We start from the raw sequence: 17,345 nt of genomic DNA, 5'->3' as shown, positions 1-17,345 counted from the left end.
CAGAATGAAGAAGGGAGAAGGACGACGTATGCAAAGAGAGCCAGGAGAAATGACGGCAACTATAACCCGGCTCTAAAACGGAAGATCTACTCATCCGACAGGACTCTCCGCAGCAAATGTCGCCGAACTGCGGGAGGCCACCAGCGGCGGAGGAAAAGTTACAAGGAAAATGTGAACGGCCAGCGACGAGGTCCAAGGAGGAACGCGAAAGAAGTCTCCCGGTTCCGCCAAGACCAGCTGCCATCAAACGGCCAAGACCACAGGCAGAGGCGAAAAAGAAGGTATTCAAGGGTGACCGAACTTTAGATAAAAGAAAGCTTCTAGAGGAAGGCACTGAAGGGCGAGCCCGCACAAGAAGGTGGATAAATCAAACGAGAATCTGTGCTACCTTCCAGGACTGGGCTCAGAAAAGAATGTCCGAATATCACAAAGATAAGTAACATTTTATGTTACTTTGCAAACTTAAGTTAATCTTTCATTCTTACTGCAAGTGGCAGATTTCAAGAAGTTTTACCTCATGAGAGGTCTACCTTTATCGCCAAAAAGGCGAGAAATGAGTTGTTACCGATTTTGGTATTATGTTTTTCAATTACTCGCGCGTAAAACTAAAGTTGATGTATAATAGCAATGTGTAAAGACTTAAATATTGTAAAAGTTATTGTATAAATTTTATTTAAAACGTTCTGGCAAGAAAGAAGTTTTAGTCTGAAAGACTTTTTGAAATGTAGTATTTCAATGTAGAAGAATATGCACTTGCTTAGAAAAGAATAGAAGTTAACAATGTACTACTAATGTATGTTTAAAATGCGTAAAATTAACGGCATGTTAATATGTTCTTATATACAATGTGAACTGTTATTTTAAATGTTAAGAAATACCGTGATATGGTAAAAGTGAAAGTAATGTTAAATTTTTTTTATTATTATTCGTGTGACTGTAAAAAGACTAAATTATGGTGAATATGTGTTAAAGGTTGAATGAATGCAGTTAGGCTCTCTGACGCTACACTTCAGAGTTAGACACTTTCAGAATAGTACCTCAGGGTTTAGAGTTGAAGTTAGGGTGTGTTACGAGGACTTGGTATGTTGAATTTTAACACGTTAGTGTTTTGATTGTAGGAGGAAGTGTTGAACACGTATACATAAACACATTCGTGTTTGGTGTTCTTTTACAACACATATCAGAGAGCACGGGGAGAGATAATTAAAATAGTCATGAATGAAATTAAGAATGTTAAGAGAAATATAAATATGCATGTTACTTGCCATTTCATTGTGTAACATTTCATTAAACTAGTTTTCCTTCCAGATCTCTGGAAGGAACCAGATTTGAATAAAAGCTCCTGTTTAGATGCAGTACAGATGAAAAATTGCGTGTCCTTGGAGCTGCTATTGTAAAAACAAATTTCTTTTTTTTAAATTTCTAGTTTCTAGTCAGAAATGTTTGTAAAAGATTGGCCTCGCGTTAGATTCTAGAGCTAAAAATTTTCAACAAGGTCGTTTTAGACCTCAGTTTCAAACTAATTAACTCTGGCGGGAAGTATGTAAGGATCTTAAGTTTTACTAAAGTTTATTTTATTTTAAATCTTTACTATCACTTCTTATTTTCTACTTCCGGCCAGAATTATAAGCGTTAACTTATTTATGCAAAATTTGTCTGGCGAACGCCAAGTACTTAAGTTGTGGCTTTTTGCCAAGCGAGAGAGAGAGGAAGTAGTTAATCGAAGCAGGCCGCTTACCTTAGAAGTTTTACTCAGTTGCTGGTTGCCTTCCAGGCCAGAGGTTTAATCCTCTTGATAATTTTTAAACGTATTGTAGTGTTAACAGTTCTCTGTACTACATACGGCTTCCTGTTAATTTAAGGCCAATCTTCCACGTTTATTATTTCAAAGTTAAGAGTTTAGTTATATTTTATATATTCTTACGTTTAGACCACAAGTAGTGGGTCTTTGTATTCCGAAGTACGGAAATTATTGTAAAGAGAGAAAAATAAAGGGTTTTGTATACCCTTCTTCTGTATCCTGTCTACTTCCCACAGTTATTGAACATAGCTTTAGTAAGCTCTCTGTTCCGAGTCAGGTCCTTGCATGTTCCTAAAGAAAGTAAGACGGAACATTGAACCTGATAGTTTTGTAAGGATCTTAAGTTTTACTAACGTTTATTTTATTTTAAATCTTTACTATCACTTCTTATTTTCTACTTCCGGCCAGAATTATAAGCGTTAAGATTTTTATGCAAAGTTTGTCTGGCGAACGCCAAGTATTTAAGTTGTGGCCTTTTGCCAAGCGAGAGAGAGGAAGCAGTGAGTTCGAAGCAGGCCGCTTACCTTAGAAGTTACGCAGTTGCTGTTTGCCTTCCACGCCAGAGGTTTTAATCCTCTTGATAAGTTTAAACATATTGTAGTGTTCTCAGTTATCTGTACTACAAACGCCTTCCTGTTAATATAAGGCCAATCTTCCACGTTTATTATTCTAAAGTTAAATTAGAGTTTAGTTTTATTTTTATACTCTTTCGTTAGACCCCGAGTAGCGGGTCGGTGTATTCCGAAGTACGGAAGTTATTGTATATAGAGAAAAATAAAGGGTTTTGTATACCCTTCGTCTGTATCCTGTCTACTTACCACAATTAGTGAACATAGCTTTAGTAAGCTCTCTGTTCCGAGTCAGGTCCTTGTATGTTCCCGAAGAAGGTAAGAAGGAACATTGACCCTGATAGTGGCGCCCAACGAAGAAGAATAACCATGGCCGAGTTTCAAGAAGAACCTGTGCTGCCTGCAGAAACGGCTCAGAATCCAGAAATGCCAGCTGCCGCCCTGGAAGGATTTGGTTACATCATCCAGACCATGCGCGCTTCGAAGAAACCAGAAGCAACATTTAAGGGAAACTCACCGGTAACCAGTTTTTTGGAAAAATTGGATGACCACTTCATGCTCTACCCCGTGCATGAGTTTCAAAACGTTACCTTAGCTACCAGCGCTTTGAGGGGCCAAGCGCTTAACTGGTTCAAATGTATAGGCAGAAGTCTCTTGGGTCAAGCAGGAAGTCTCACCTATACTTACGAAAATTTCAAGACTGCCCTACTAAAAGCCTTCCCTGTTGTAAGCGATCGTGCGAAATTAGAAACGGAACTTTTCAGTATATATCAACAAAGAATCGAAAACCTCTCGAGCTTTATTTTAAGAAAAATTCACGTTTTCAAGCTCTTGTATGGAAACCGTCCGGATCCTGAAATAATTCAAGTGATTTTGCCGAGGTTACTGCCCCAAGTGCAAGACTTTATTGAATTAAGAAATCCGACTAGACTAGAAAAGTTATTTGAGCTAGCAATCCAGTTTGAAAGTAGAAGAACGGCGGACGTCGAAAGAAGACGCCAATATCAACAGCGAAACCAATTTGGTGCGCCAAGACTACAGAACTCAAGCACACGGCTACGGAAGCAAAGCGAATCAGTGGGCAAGGAAACCTGAGCATTCAAAAACAGCCGGCGAACGTCGACAGTTCAATAGCAACCCAGGAAATAAGTCTCAAGGCCAGTGGAAAAAGAAGGAAAGCACGGAAAGGAAAAATAATTTAAACTAAAACGGATTTCTGCTGACGAGAGGGTGCGGAAATCCGAAGGCCACGAAAACCCCTCTTCCTACAAGTTAAATACAGTAATGGTGAAAAATTTGACTCTTCCGAAGATTGAAGTGTTGGTGAATAATATCCCAGCCACCGCACTCCTGGATACCGGCGCGCAGTGTTCCTGTGTGGCAGAAGAGTTTTTTAGGAAGTATTTTCGCAAATACCGCATATATAATGCGGATAATACCACAGTGTTAGCGGCGCAAGGAGAAAAATGTAAGTGCGTAGGTAAAGTACCTTTGTATATCCGTATCAAGGACGAACAAGTAAAGGTGATGTTTTTTAAAGTAAAGAATCTGCAAGCACATATTATTTTAGGAATAGATTTTCTTTCAGAAGCACAAGCTACGCTGGATTTTAATGAAGCGTCCCTTAAGTTGACAATGAAACCAGTTCGTGCAGAAAACGCTCAACCGCCGATGTTAAAACTTGACCACCTGCCTAATGACGAGCAACGAAGAATCCGACAAGTGGTAAGTGAATTTGCTTCGTTATTTAGTGATATTCCAGGATTTACTCAGGTTACTAACAATAGTATTGACACCGGAGATGTAATGCCAGTTCGTCAAAAACCATACCGGTATGATAAGAATAAGGAAAAAATTATAGAATGGCATATTACCGATATGCTACGTAAAAAGATCATAACGCCCATCTCAAGTAGTTATGCTAGCCCGGTGGTTTTATGTAAGAAAAATAATGACTATCCTTTGACGCATCCAAAAAGATGGAGATTCGCTATTGATTACCGTAAATTAAACTCCATAACTAAATATCCGGTATATCCGTTACCGATTATAGAAGAAATTCTAAGGAACATAAAATCAAACAAATTTACGACGACTTTAGACTTAACGACTGGTTATTTTCAAATAGGGGTGAGGCCTGAGGACGTGCCTAAGACTGCTTTTATAACCAAGTCTGGCACTTATGCATTTTTGCGTATGCCGTTTGGCCTTTCAGGGGCCCCGGCAACATTTCAGCGATGCATGGACATTGTGTAAAGACCTCTTCTTGGAAAGTCCACATTTATCTATTTAGACGATATCATTATTACTAGTGATAATCTCGACCAACATGTACAGGATTTAAGACAGGTGTTTTCTTTATAAAATGAGGCCGGTCTAAAAGTTAATGTCGAAAAGTGCAAATTTGCAGCTCCTGAATTAAAATATTTAGGTTACAAAATATCTCAAAAAGGGATCGAGGCAGATGAATCAAAAATAATCGCTGTACAAAAGTATCCGACTCCAAACACGGCAAAGAAGCTCTCTTCTTTTCTAGGACTTTGTTCATATTATAGGTCCTTTATAAAAGAATTTGCAGCTATTGCTGAGCCATTGTTAAAAGTAAAAAGGAAAAAGGCAAGATTCTCGTGGACGGCCGAAGCCAATAGTGCTTTCGAAAAATTAAAACAAGCATTAACGCAAGCCCCTGTGTTGAAATTTCCTGAAAAGGATGAGAATTTAGAAATTTCAGCGGATGCTTCGGATTATGCGGTAGGAGCGGTACTTTCGCAAAATCAGCAGCCCGTGGCATTTTTTAGCCGAACTTTAAATGAAACACAAAGAAACTATTCCGCGACCCAGAGAGAGGCACTTGCAGTTCTGTTAGCAGTGCAAAAGTTCCCAGTCTATTTTGGAAAGGCGCCGATAACAGTGTACTCTGATCATGCGGCGGTAACTAGATTGTACTCAGGGAAAAATTTATCCCCAAGGTTAATAAGATGGGCTCTCAAGCTGGAAGAATATAATCTGGTAATCAAGCATACCCCCGGTAAGGAAAATATCGTAGCAGATGCCCTATCAAGAATTAAAATAGATGAACAAGGGAATACCGTAAAGTTGGCAATGCTCACAGCATGTACAATAAATTCCCGAGAAACTGTAATAACTGAACTGGGTAAGGATCCTGAGTTTGGAAGCATTTATGAGTATTTGAACGATCCTGAAAATTTTAGCCACCAAGATATTGTGGCGATAAGAAATAGGGCGGCCCATTACGAACTAATAGATGGTCTATTATTTTATACAAAAACTACGAATTCCAACAACGAATTTCGACCTGTTATCCCAGCTAGTCTTAGATTAAATATCCTGCAGGAGCTCCATGACAGCGCTTTAGCTTCTCATGCTGGTATTCGAAAAACTATCCAACGCGTACGCGAGGCAGTCTACTTTCCTGAACTGCAAAAGTTAACAAGGGCGTATGTCCAGTCCTGCCCAACATGTCAAGCAGTTAATTATATTAATTTCCGCCCGGCCGGGTTTCTAAATAGTATTAAATCCGAATTTCCAAATGAAATAATTGGCATCGATTTATTGGGCCCTTTCCCAAAAAGTCAGTTAAATAAAAGTCGCTATCTCCTTGTTATGGTTGATCATTTTAGTAAATGGACCGAAATCGTTCCCTTAAAACGAGCCTCCGCGAAATTAGTTACTGATTCTATTTTAAATAAATATTTTAAAATACGGGGCGCCCCTAAAAGTTATATCGGATAATGGTCCTCATTTTGTAAGTAATATATTTGAAGACATGTGCCAAAAACTGGGCATACTTCATTTAAAAATGGTCCGGTATCGGCCGCAATCAAATATAGCGGAACGGGTCAATAGAAATATAGTGAAAATTATCCGTAGTTATGTTAAAAATTTTCGTAAAAGCTGGGATAACTATGTCAATGAATTTGCTTTCGCCCTTAGGATCGCAAAACATAATACAACGGGCAAAACTCCTGCTGAGTTATTTTTAGGCAGAAAGATTATAACGCCGTTAGATAAATTATTTTATGTGCAACAAAGAGCCCCAGAATTTAAAATGGGTGATATAGAAAAACTAATAAAAGAAGCAAAAAAGAATACGGAAGTAGCACAAAGAAAACAGAAGCTCTATTATGATTTGAAACGACGGGGAGTAACTTATAAAGTAGGGGATGAAGTTTTAAAAATTAAGCATTAACTTTCTTCAGCACCAGAAGATAAAACTGCCAAATTTTTTCCACGATTTGAAGGACCATATGTTATAGAAAAAATAACTCACGCTGTAGTAGTGTTAAAAGCCAGAAATGGTGAAACCTGTTCCGCAAACATTGGTCAAATCAAGCCCTACTTCGATCGTAATAAAATGCAAATATTTTCAGATCTTTTGCAGGATCCGGCACGGCAGACACCGCAGGCACAAGCTCCAGAGGTGGAAAAACGACAAGTACAAGGGCAAGCCAATAAGAGGCAGGAGTAAGTGAAAAGAAAATTGCCCCGCGGAAAAATTGAAGGTAGCAAGAAAAAGAAGCCGTTCCACTGTCCAGAAAAGAGAGTTCACGATCACCTCCAGAATGAAGAAGGGAGAAGGACGACGTATGTGAAGAGAACCAGGAGAAATGACGGCAACTATAACCCGGCTCTAAAACGGAAGATCGACTCATCCGACAGGACTCTCCGCAGTAAATGCAGCCGAACTGCGGAAGCGCCATCAGCGGCGGAGGAAAAGTTACAAGGAAAATTTGAACGGCCAACAACGAGGTCCAAGCAGGAACACGACAGAAGTTTCCCGGTTTCGCCAAGACCAGCTGCCATCAAACGGCCAAGACCACAAGCAGAGGAGAAAAAGAAGGTATTCAAGGGTGGCCGAACTGGTGAAAAAAGGAAGCTTCCAGAGGAAAGCACTGAAGGGCGAGCCCGTACAAGAAGGAGGATAAATCAAACTACTATCTGCAATACCTTTAAAGACTGGGCCCATAAAAGGATGTCCGAATATCACAAAGATAAGTAAAATTTTATGTTACTTTGCAAACTTAAGTTAATCTTTCATTCTTACTGCAAGTGGCAGAATTCAAGAAGTTTTACCTCATGCGAGGTCTACCTTTATCGCCAAAAGGGCGAGAAATGAGTTCTTACCGATTTTGGTATTATGTTTTTCAATTACTCGCGCGTAAAATTAAAAGTTGATGTATAATAGCGTTGTGTAAAAACTTAAATATTGTAAAAAGTTATTGTATAAATTTTATTTATAACATTCTAGCAAGAAAGAAGTTTTAGTCTGAAAGACTTTTTTGAAGTGTATTATTTCAATGTAGAACGAATTGGCACTTGCTTTGAAAAGAATAGAAGTTAACAATGTACTACTAATATATGTTTTCAAATGTGTAAAATTAACGGCATGTTAATATGTTCTTATATACAATGTGAACTGTTATTTTAAATGTTAAGAAATACCGTGATATGGTAAAAGTGAAAGTAATGTTAAAATTTTTTTTTATTCGTGTGACTGTAAACAGATTAAACCATGATGAATATGTGTTAAAGGTTGAATGATGTAGTTAGGCTCTCTGACGCTACACTTTAGAGTTAGACACTTTCAGAATAGTACCTCAGGGTTTAGAGTTGAAATTAGGGTGTGTTAAAAGGTCTTGTTATGTTGAATTTTAACACGTTAATGTTTTGATTGTAGGAGGAAGTGTGGAACACGTAGACAGAAACACATTCGTGTTTGGTGTTCTTTTACAACACATGTCAGAGAGCACGGGGAGAGATAATTAAAATAGTCATGAATGAAATAAGAATGTTAAGAGAAGTATAATTGTATATGTTACTTGCCATTTCATTGTGTAACATTTCATTAAACTAGTTTTCCGGAACCAGAATTGAATAAAAGCTCCTGTTTAGATGCAGTACAGATGAAAAAAAATTGTTGTATATCCTGGGAGCTGCTATTGTAAAAAAAAAAAAAAAAAAAAAAAAAATTCTTTCTTTTAAATTTCTAGCGAAGTATGTTTGTAAAAGATTGGCCTCGCATTAGATTCTAGAGTTAAAAGTTTTCAACAAGGTCGTTTTAGACCTCAGTTTCAAACTAATGAACTCTGGCGGGAAGTATGTAAGGATCTTAAGTTTTACTAACGTTTATTTTATTTTAAATCTTTACTATCACTTCTTATTTTCTACTTCCGGCCAGAATTATAAGCGTTAAGTTTTTATGCAAAGTTTGTCTTGCGAACGCCAAGTATTTAAGTTGTGGCCTTTTGCCAAGCGAGAGAGAGGAAGCAGTGAGTTCGAAGCAGGCCGCTTACCTTAGAAGTTACGCAGTTGCTGTTTGCCTTCCAGGCCAGAGGTTTTAATCCTCTTGATAAGTTTAAACGTATTGTAGTGTTCTCAGTTATCTGTACTACATACGCCTTCCTGTTAATATAAGGCCAATCTTCCACGTTTATTATTCTAAAGTTAAATTAGAGTTTAGTTTTATTTTTATACTTTTTCGTTAGACCCCGAGTAGCGGGTCGGTGTATTCCGAAGTACGGAAGTTATTGTATATAGAGAAAAATAAAGGGTTTTGTATACCCTTCGTCTGTATCCTGTCTACTTACCACAATTAGTGAACATAGCTTTAGTAAGCTCTCTGTTCCGAGTCAGGTCCTTGTATGTTCCCGAAGAAGGTAAGAAGGAACATTGACCCTGATAGTTTTACTTGCTGGATGGAAATTACACTAATTGAAAATATTACCACAGAAACAATCACAAAAGGATTTTAGGCAAATTGGATTTGTGGCTTTGGTGTTTCACACAGTGTGATCACAGACAGAGGAATTGCCATTGCTCGCTTTTAAATCGTTGAGTTTGTTTATCAAATATTCGTTAAAGTTTTACAAAATATGAAATCGCCAATAAAACAAATTTCAAATTTGGGCTTTCAGATGTGCATATTCGCAGTAGGATTACGTCATTCGAAATTGAATAGCTCTAGTACCGTTGGTTTATCACAATGCGAGAAACATATATACATTTATGCAGATTCTTCATTACTTAATTTCTTCAAATATAATACAGGTCGATAGTATTTGGTGGACACGATTTGAAAAGTGATTTGAAAACCTTTATAGGGTTCCGACAAAAAATCGCAAAATGAAAATAAAGTTCCTTTGGACTTCAGGGACAAAGCTCCTTTGAACTAAAAAGGTTTCGGTAAAAGTTATATTAAATTTTTAAAATCTAAATAAATTGGATATTATAGCCACGTCATTTGAAATTAAATATTTATTATATAATGAACCCTTTTCTAGTGACTTCTTCGAAAAGTGACCAGTATTTCCCAGATTAGAAACAAACAATTGTACTGAGCAATACCAGGCGGCGATGACAAATGCATATCAGGCAAAACTGGTTTTTACGCTATTCTAAAATTGCTTTTATCCTAATTTTAAGAAATTTGATGTGAATATCACATGATTTTCTTGCATGGCGTAATTAATTATAGGCATTTAAAACTATTACTAACTTAAGTAGATATGTAACGTGTGTAACGTGCAATCGAAGCAACTTTAGAGATTTCCGCATTACAATGATAAATTTTAAAAATATTCTAATTAGAACAACAATAAACTGATATTAAAACTTGTTAGACTATCTGCACGTATATATGCAGTTAGATTTCGTTATTTATTCAAAATAAATATTTTTAAAATTTGACATTGCCAAAACATGAATATTTTCAAAATTTAAAACACTTCTGTAATTTGAAGTAGATGACTACGATCAACGAATGAGAAAATAGATGCCGGGGGAAGGGTTTTAAGCCGGGTAAGGGGTGGGTGCATAGTATATAGTAGGTAGGTAGGTGACGGAAGACGGGGACGCCTGGTGGCTACCAGAGATAAACAGGCATGTGTCCCTCGCCTTCCACTATCTAATGGCAACAACTCCCTGTGGCCTCAAGAGTCCCCACCGGGAGCTTATTAAGGGTACAGGAGTTTACATGGTCAAACAGGGGCGACTTATTAACATTGCTTGACTAATTACATAATTACAGGTATGAGACTTGTGGGACGGATTTACAGGTGAGGGGCTCAGAGCTAGGTACTAAATGTATGAAAACACAAAAACATGAAAATGTACAGAAAACACACACGCAGAGGAAAAAGGGGGGAGAGGGATACACTTGAATAACACTGAAGGCTTATGACAAATAAAACACACTTAAAAAATAATAATACACATATACCACATGTCAGATACATATTTGGCCTAATTGATCACATATACTGTACATTGTGGGGGGTGTGTTTACAGACGAGGGGCCATAAGATGGGAATAACATGTGATTGCTGGACATTGATATGGGGGACACGTAGAGGTCCGGCTAATATATGTTTGTGGAGCGCATAAGTTGCTGAGTATATGAGCATGCCGAGCGCGGTGACATGTTAGCAGCACAGGGTGATGTTCATGTTGACTTCTGTTAGTGGCGGACGTTGTGGGATTATGCAGCGTCGCGTATATCTTGGCCCATAGCGGCGAGCTGGTCAATGACCTTACAGATTTTATTGATTGCAGGTTTGTTTTTAATAATGAACCGTTGAAAGGCGTCTGTAGGAGGAGTGGGATGCTTAATGTAATTGTCTGCTGTGAGTGGGCAAGAGTAGATATAGTGGTCTGGTGATCCAAGTTGGCCGCACACGCAAGAATCTGTAGTGGATATGTTGTGCCTATAATAATACGCTGGATAGGGGCCATGTCCCGTTATGAACCGGGTGAGTTGGGGTATAGCTATGAGGCGTGATAGAGAGACTTTGGGTAGGAGATTGTAGGTCCGTCGTCCTGTGTCACATGCGTTCCATTCCTCTTGCCATATTTTGAGTAGGTCTTCTTTGAGAAGCCTCTTTAGATGCGATGGTGGTGCACGGATACGGATTTGCTGAACTTCAGAACTGATGGCGGCTTCTTTGGCTAGGGTGTCTGCTGCCTCGTTTCCAACTAGACCAGCATGCGCCTTGACCCAGGTGAGGTGAATGCGTTGCTGGTGGTTTACAGAGAGTAGCTTTTGGATTTCGGAGATAATTGGGGAGGTGTGGCTTAAGTTTTGAATCGCCAGGAGTGAAGATTGGCTGTCTGTACAGATGCATGCTTGCTGGTAGCCGTTACTTAGTATGCCGTTGGTGGCGTTGAGGATGGCCAAGGCTTCTGCCTGGAACACACTATTGAAGTGCCGCAGTGCTGCCTTCCAACTGGTATGTTCATCATTTTGGTGGTAGCAAATGTACGCGCTACCAACTCCGTCTTCAATCTTGGATCCATCGGTGTAGTAGACGTACGTAGCGTTGGGAATTGTAGGTGGCCAAACTCTTGACATCTGTAACAGCGTTTGGTACTGAAATATTCTGTGATCCTGTGCGCATGCCATCCGATGTAGATGCGGCCAGTTTGCATAATTTGTCTGAAGGCAGGTGGTTGGCATTCGGCGATCCACTTGACATTATTATTCTTGTCTTTAAGATGGTGTAATAGTCTGAACGCTGTTTTGTTGAGGCTGAATTCCAATTCTATGATGTTCGCGAGTTCTTCCTTCTGCAGGGAGGTTGGGATATTGTGTATGGCTATGCGCGGGGATCTTGTGACAGGAAACTTTGTTGAGACGAGCTGTTTGCCTTTGTCGCTTTGAAGCGTGGTGGAGAGTTTGGAGAGGTCTGCTTGGGTGGCACACTCAACAGCGATACCTCCGTTCTGTATATGCCGGATCTTGCGCACCTTGATGCCAATCTGCGAAAGGGGAAATTCTTCTGCGAGTTTATGTCGTAGTGTATTGCTCGTGGCTTGTTCTTGTGGGTAGATGAGCAGAGTAGGCGGGGGTTGAAATGCGTGGGTCAGAGCCTGAGCGTAGGTTGGGTGACAGGCTGGTTGGAGCCTGCTGTTATGGTTGGTGCTAGCCAATTCAAAGTCCGTAGTATTCCTTGGTGGAGAAGGGACGTGGTCCATGTTGGTCGCGCAATCTTTTGTTGTCTTTAGATTGGGGCCGCTTAGGGCTAAGGTCTTGAGCGCTTGCAGGAACCGCACTAAAGTTTCTCTTAAGTTGGTTGGCAGTAAGTGCCGGCCGGTTCGTTTAGATGTACAGATTTCGAGGCACTCCTCGTGCAGGGCATAAATTTTATCTTCGTGAGAGAGAGAGGTGGAGTCTAGGATTGCGTCCAAATTGAGTTTGCTGACGTAGTATGAGGTATCTGTATTTGGCATTTTGTGAAGGAGCACCGTTGCACTGTGCGCTGCAAGGACCAAGCTTAGAGTCCCTAAATGTGGTAAGCACACTAGGAAATTGCTTGAGAGGTCGAGTCACTAGAGTTTCGCACGCACTATTGCACGCGCATTTGCTGAAGAGTCCCAGTTGAAGTGCTATATAGTTGGTAGTCACTAATTCGCAAAGTCACAGAGACGATGGCAGACACTGAGGAGTTGTTATATAGTTGGAAGTCACTAAGTCACAGAGTCACTAGTTGACAGTCACTAAAGATTTACAGATGATTAATGTATGTGGTAAGTTGTGTGCTCATCGATTGCGGGTGTTTGAATGGTATGAAACAGGAATACAGGGAAGAACAATAAATTGCGGGCAATCAATTAAATGTAGCTATACAGATTAAATCAATCATATAACGATAAGAACAATCAATAATAATCTGGATACGGTATAAATCAAATATGAAGGACAAGGAATGGATTAATTCATATATAAGAATCAGATATGGTGAGATTAACCAGAATACAGTCAATTAGGAAGTATTGCTTACTATTATAATTGCTAATGGTTTCAGTAAATCCTGGCCTTTGATATTGAGGACACACATTTTCGTACAATTAGTTAGCCAATTAATGCAATGGTTTAGACATTACATTTGTATGCATAATCCTTGAAAATGGCGTTTGTACCGGTAATCCGATCAAAATAAACACTATTTATGCAGAAACAGGTAGGCTATACAAAAGACTAAATTGCAAAACTTAACGCTAATTACACAAGGACCAGTCAGATCGTAATTTCAACTATGCAAGAACTAGCTTATGGGAATTCAATTTGCTATACTGAAAAGTTACAAAGCTAATTATTACATAAAAAAAATTCTTATAATGATTTAATAAATGGTAAGGTAATGAAATAAAGCTAATAATACTGGATAGATGAGTTGTGTCCTAATAAACCAATTAAAGTTGTCAGCAAAAGAACTATATTGTCAAAAATACTTAGGTGTAATATAAACACATAGATTTAAAATTTGAATGAAAGTAAGCATAATCACTATTAAGGCAATTTGAGAAGAAATTTCAAGATTCTGGGTAAAATTGAGATAATTAAAACTAGCTGACAGCGTAATTAAATGTATGTAAATAGTCGCATACCTTGGCCACAAAACTTCATCTGTTCTTTTGTGCTTCTAAGTATAATGGTAATACAGTAAGGAACACACAAGAAGTTGGAAACACACAAGTAAGCTGAAGAAACACACTGTGTATTGGAATCCAATTAGCGTTGTTGTTGATCGCACAAAGCTGAAACACTGGCACAACACAAGCCCAACACTAAAACCCGAAGAAAACTCCAGGCACTAATTAATGAGGCACTTAGTTGAAGTGCACAAATTCGTTAAAAATAGTTTAAAAAAAAAAAAAACTATATAAATGACCGATTTTCTTAAAATTTTTTTTTTTAACTTGTGTCGCGCAAACGATGAGATCGACTTTAGACATGGCTCTGTGAAGGTACGATGCTAATTAGTTGAGTAATTGAATTAATTAAAATCTTCAAGTACCTTGTATTGCCGAGGGAGGCAACTTTCTTTGGTTAACAGTCGCTAAGTCCGAAAATTAGGCGAAAAGTTGTAAAAATTCAACTAATTGTCCAATTAACTTGAAATTTAGAATCTTGTGTCATTCAGGCGATGAAAATAACTTCCGTCCTGGTACTATTAAGATACGATTGTAATTAGCAGGGTTATGAAGATAAGTAAAAACTCTCAGTTTCCTTTGTTGCTCTGGGGAAGGGGAGCTTTCTTTTGTTAATCGTCGTCAACGGTCGCTGAGGTATGCGATGACTCACGATTCAGTGTGCTTGCAACGTTTGCAAACCATACTTTTGCTCGTAATTAATTAACTAATCGACCGATTCACTTGAAACTTGCACCAAATTATTCCTCAGGATGTCGTGCGTATATTGATGTAAGACACTTAGACGTCGAGAAAGCAAGGGCTTCTAAGCTCTGATGAAAGTCCGCGGTGAATGGTAGATATTACGAATATTTGAAAAAATTAATTAAACAGGAACTAATGATCACAGCATCAAAAATTTGGTATTGTTATGTTCCTTACGTAATGCACTTCCGTTGATGTTACTTTTGGCAGTGTGGACTGAAGTAATCCGCTGAAAAGGACTTGGAAGACGGAGCGACAAATTGTCGACCTACAGCGCTAACGAAAGACGCTAACTCCCATAGTATATAGTATCTATCTATCTATATAGGTAGTACCAAACGTGTATATCTATTTATTTTTAATAACGCATATATATACGCTTAATATTGCCGATTGCAATGAAGAAGGAGGTATACCACTAGGTGTTATAGCAGTCCCATATACGAAATTTGAACCGAATTTTCTGTGTTCTGCGAGATACATACACATACGTACATGCATACATACGTACGTAAGTACAGACGTCACGAAAAATCCATTTTGTATCTATTTTAAAATTTGTTTTGCAAACAGTCTTTTTTTTTTTTTCTGACGACAGGGAAAAAATCATCCATATGGATTAGGGAATGGTCAAAAAGAATATTTCCGTTGAAATATGATCCGAAATTTTTCGCGATTGCAGTTCTACCTTTACTTTGTATAAGGAAGTAAAAATTAATTATTTGAGCTGACAATTGCAAAAAATGAAAGGTCACGTGATCAACTTATAAGATATTTCTAGGAATGTTACACATAAACACAAATAAAAAATACATAATTAAAGTTTAAGAAAATAAATTTTAAAATCTAATTTTTTAATCAATTGACTGAAAGAAAAACCGAGATATCCGACGAAAGCTACCTTTTGCGAATGCAAGGGCTTCTCGTGGATTTTGTTTTGATTATTTTTATATCAAAAATGGCAGTTATCTTTGTTAATATATCCGTTCAAGCAGAAATGAGCTCGAACTGAGAAGATAATTTTTTCCCCAAATTTACTCTCTTGAAGGATGCATTTAGCCGTGATTAATTGTCAGAGTATACTAAACAGAAAATTAGTGACAGTGGTAACATTTTAAACGTGGTTGCCAGTTCGTTTTAAAATCAGATTCCTATTGGAATGTTGTGTTATCTATGGCGTGTGTTGATTCAATAGAACACAGCTTAATATGGAAAACTATTTTTCTATGCAAGAGAATGAAAGATACCTTTGCGGAAGCCAGTCTAAGTAAATTACGGCGTGTTCAAGTTATGGATTTAAAAAAATCATACCTACAGTTTGCCGGATCTTGAAATCGGATCTGAAATAACAATTTTCATTAAAATTGTTTTTGCATAAATATTTTTATGTTACAATTACTTATTTAAATAACGTCACGTTAACAAATTTAAATATATAAATTATACATATTATAATTGTAACTGTTATTATATTTATATTATATATATATATATATATATATATATATATATATTTAACGATCTGCATCGCCACAGGTCAGTTTTTTGTTTCTTTTGTTACAACTTTTTCTTGGTTTTAGCAAGACCCACTTTGTTGGTTTTCATCTTAATTTTCTTTTAATTTTATTTTAATTACAGATTTTCATTACAGATTTCTAAAATATATAAAATTATAAATCTTTAAGCTTGCAGGCACAGCCCGTATGTTTTTGTATATCTAGGACTAATAGCAGACCGCTATTTATTTTTGTTTTCATTTTTATTTTGATTTAGATATTTATTTTTATTTTAGTCTAGATTTAAGATGTATCGGAATAGTTTTTACATATTTTAACACCTTAATGTGTCATTTTGTGCGGACGCGTCGGGAAATTGGAACAGAGAATTTAGACTATTAAAAAATTTTCCAAGACACTTTGTCTAAATTAAAAAATTTTGTAGCGAAAAAGTTTCAATTGTCTGTTTCGGCGAAACGCGTAATGGGGTTAGCTTGATTCGACGTTCAAACAAATAAAATTTCCCTTAAAAAGCCAGTTTGGAAGTCGAGTTAGGCTAATTTACCATTTTTCGCTTACTTTTTTTTATCTGATTTTGTTTTTTAATGTTTTACATGTTAAATGGTTTGATTTTCATATGTATTAATTTTTTTAAAACGTGTTGAACTTTTTGGAGCAACAGCTCCTAGTAACTTTTAGGCGAGGTTACTACAATTTCTAATTTACTTATTTTGCAGCATATTGCGCAAGATGTTTTCTAGACCAAATTGGTCATTCAGTATTGTAATTACTACCTTGCTTGATATATATATATATATAGAGAGAGAGAGAGAGAGAAAGATAGATAACATTTTATTATTTAAAGATACATACTTTAGATAGATACTTTAGATATCCCAAATTGTCTTACCTAATATTAATATAATTCATGATTCCAGCCTAAATTTAATCACTTCATTAGCAACACTAACTGATGAGGAAATGATAAGATAATGCAAGATCCGAATTATTCAACATAAGATCTTAGACCAGTTCTATTCTCCATTACTCTAAATCTTCTATTCACCAATACTAGCAAATATGGAAAATATGAGAAAACAGTTATCAAAATTGTATTTCCTATTTTGCCATATATTTCATAAAAGAAAAAAGCGCAAAACGCATAAAGCGGCAGCATGATTTTCCTTAATACGGTATTCTCATTAGGAACAGCTGAACAAATTTTAAATCACGGCACAAAGTTTTTTGTGTATTAAGGAGAAAACTGCCATTGTCAAGATGCATGAC

Source organism: Stegodyphus dumicola, chromosome 8 (assembly GCF_044657685.1).
Source record: "Stegodyphus dumicola isolate Sdum_Otavi_A_Nest chromosome 8, ASM4465768v1".
NCBI lineage: Eukaryota > Metazoa > Arthropoda > Arachnida > Araneae > Eresidae > Stegodyphus > Stegodyphus dumicola.
The sequence above is the reverse complement of the archived record's forward strand: the minus strand, read 5'-3'. Positions refer to the sequence as shown.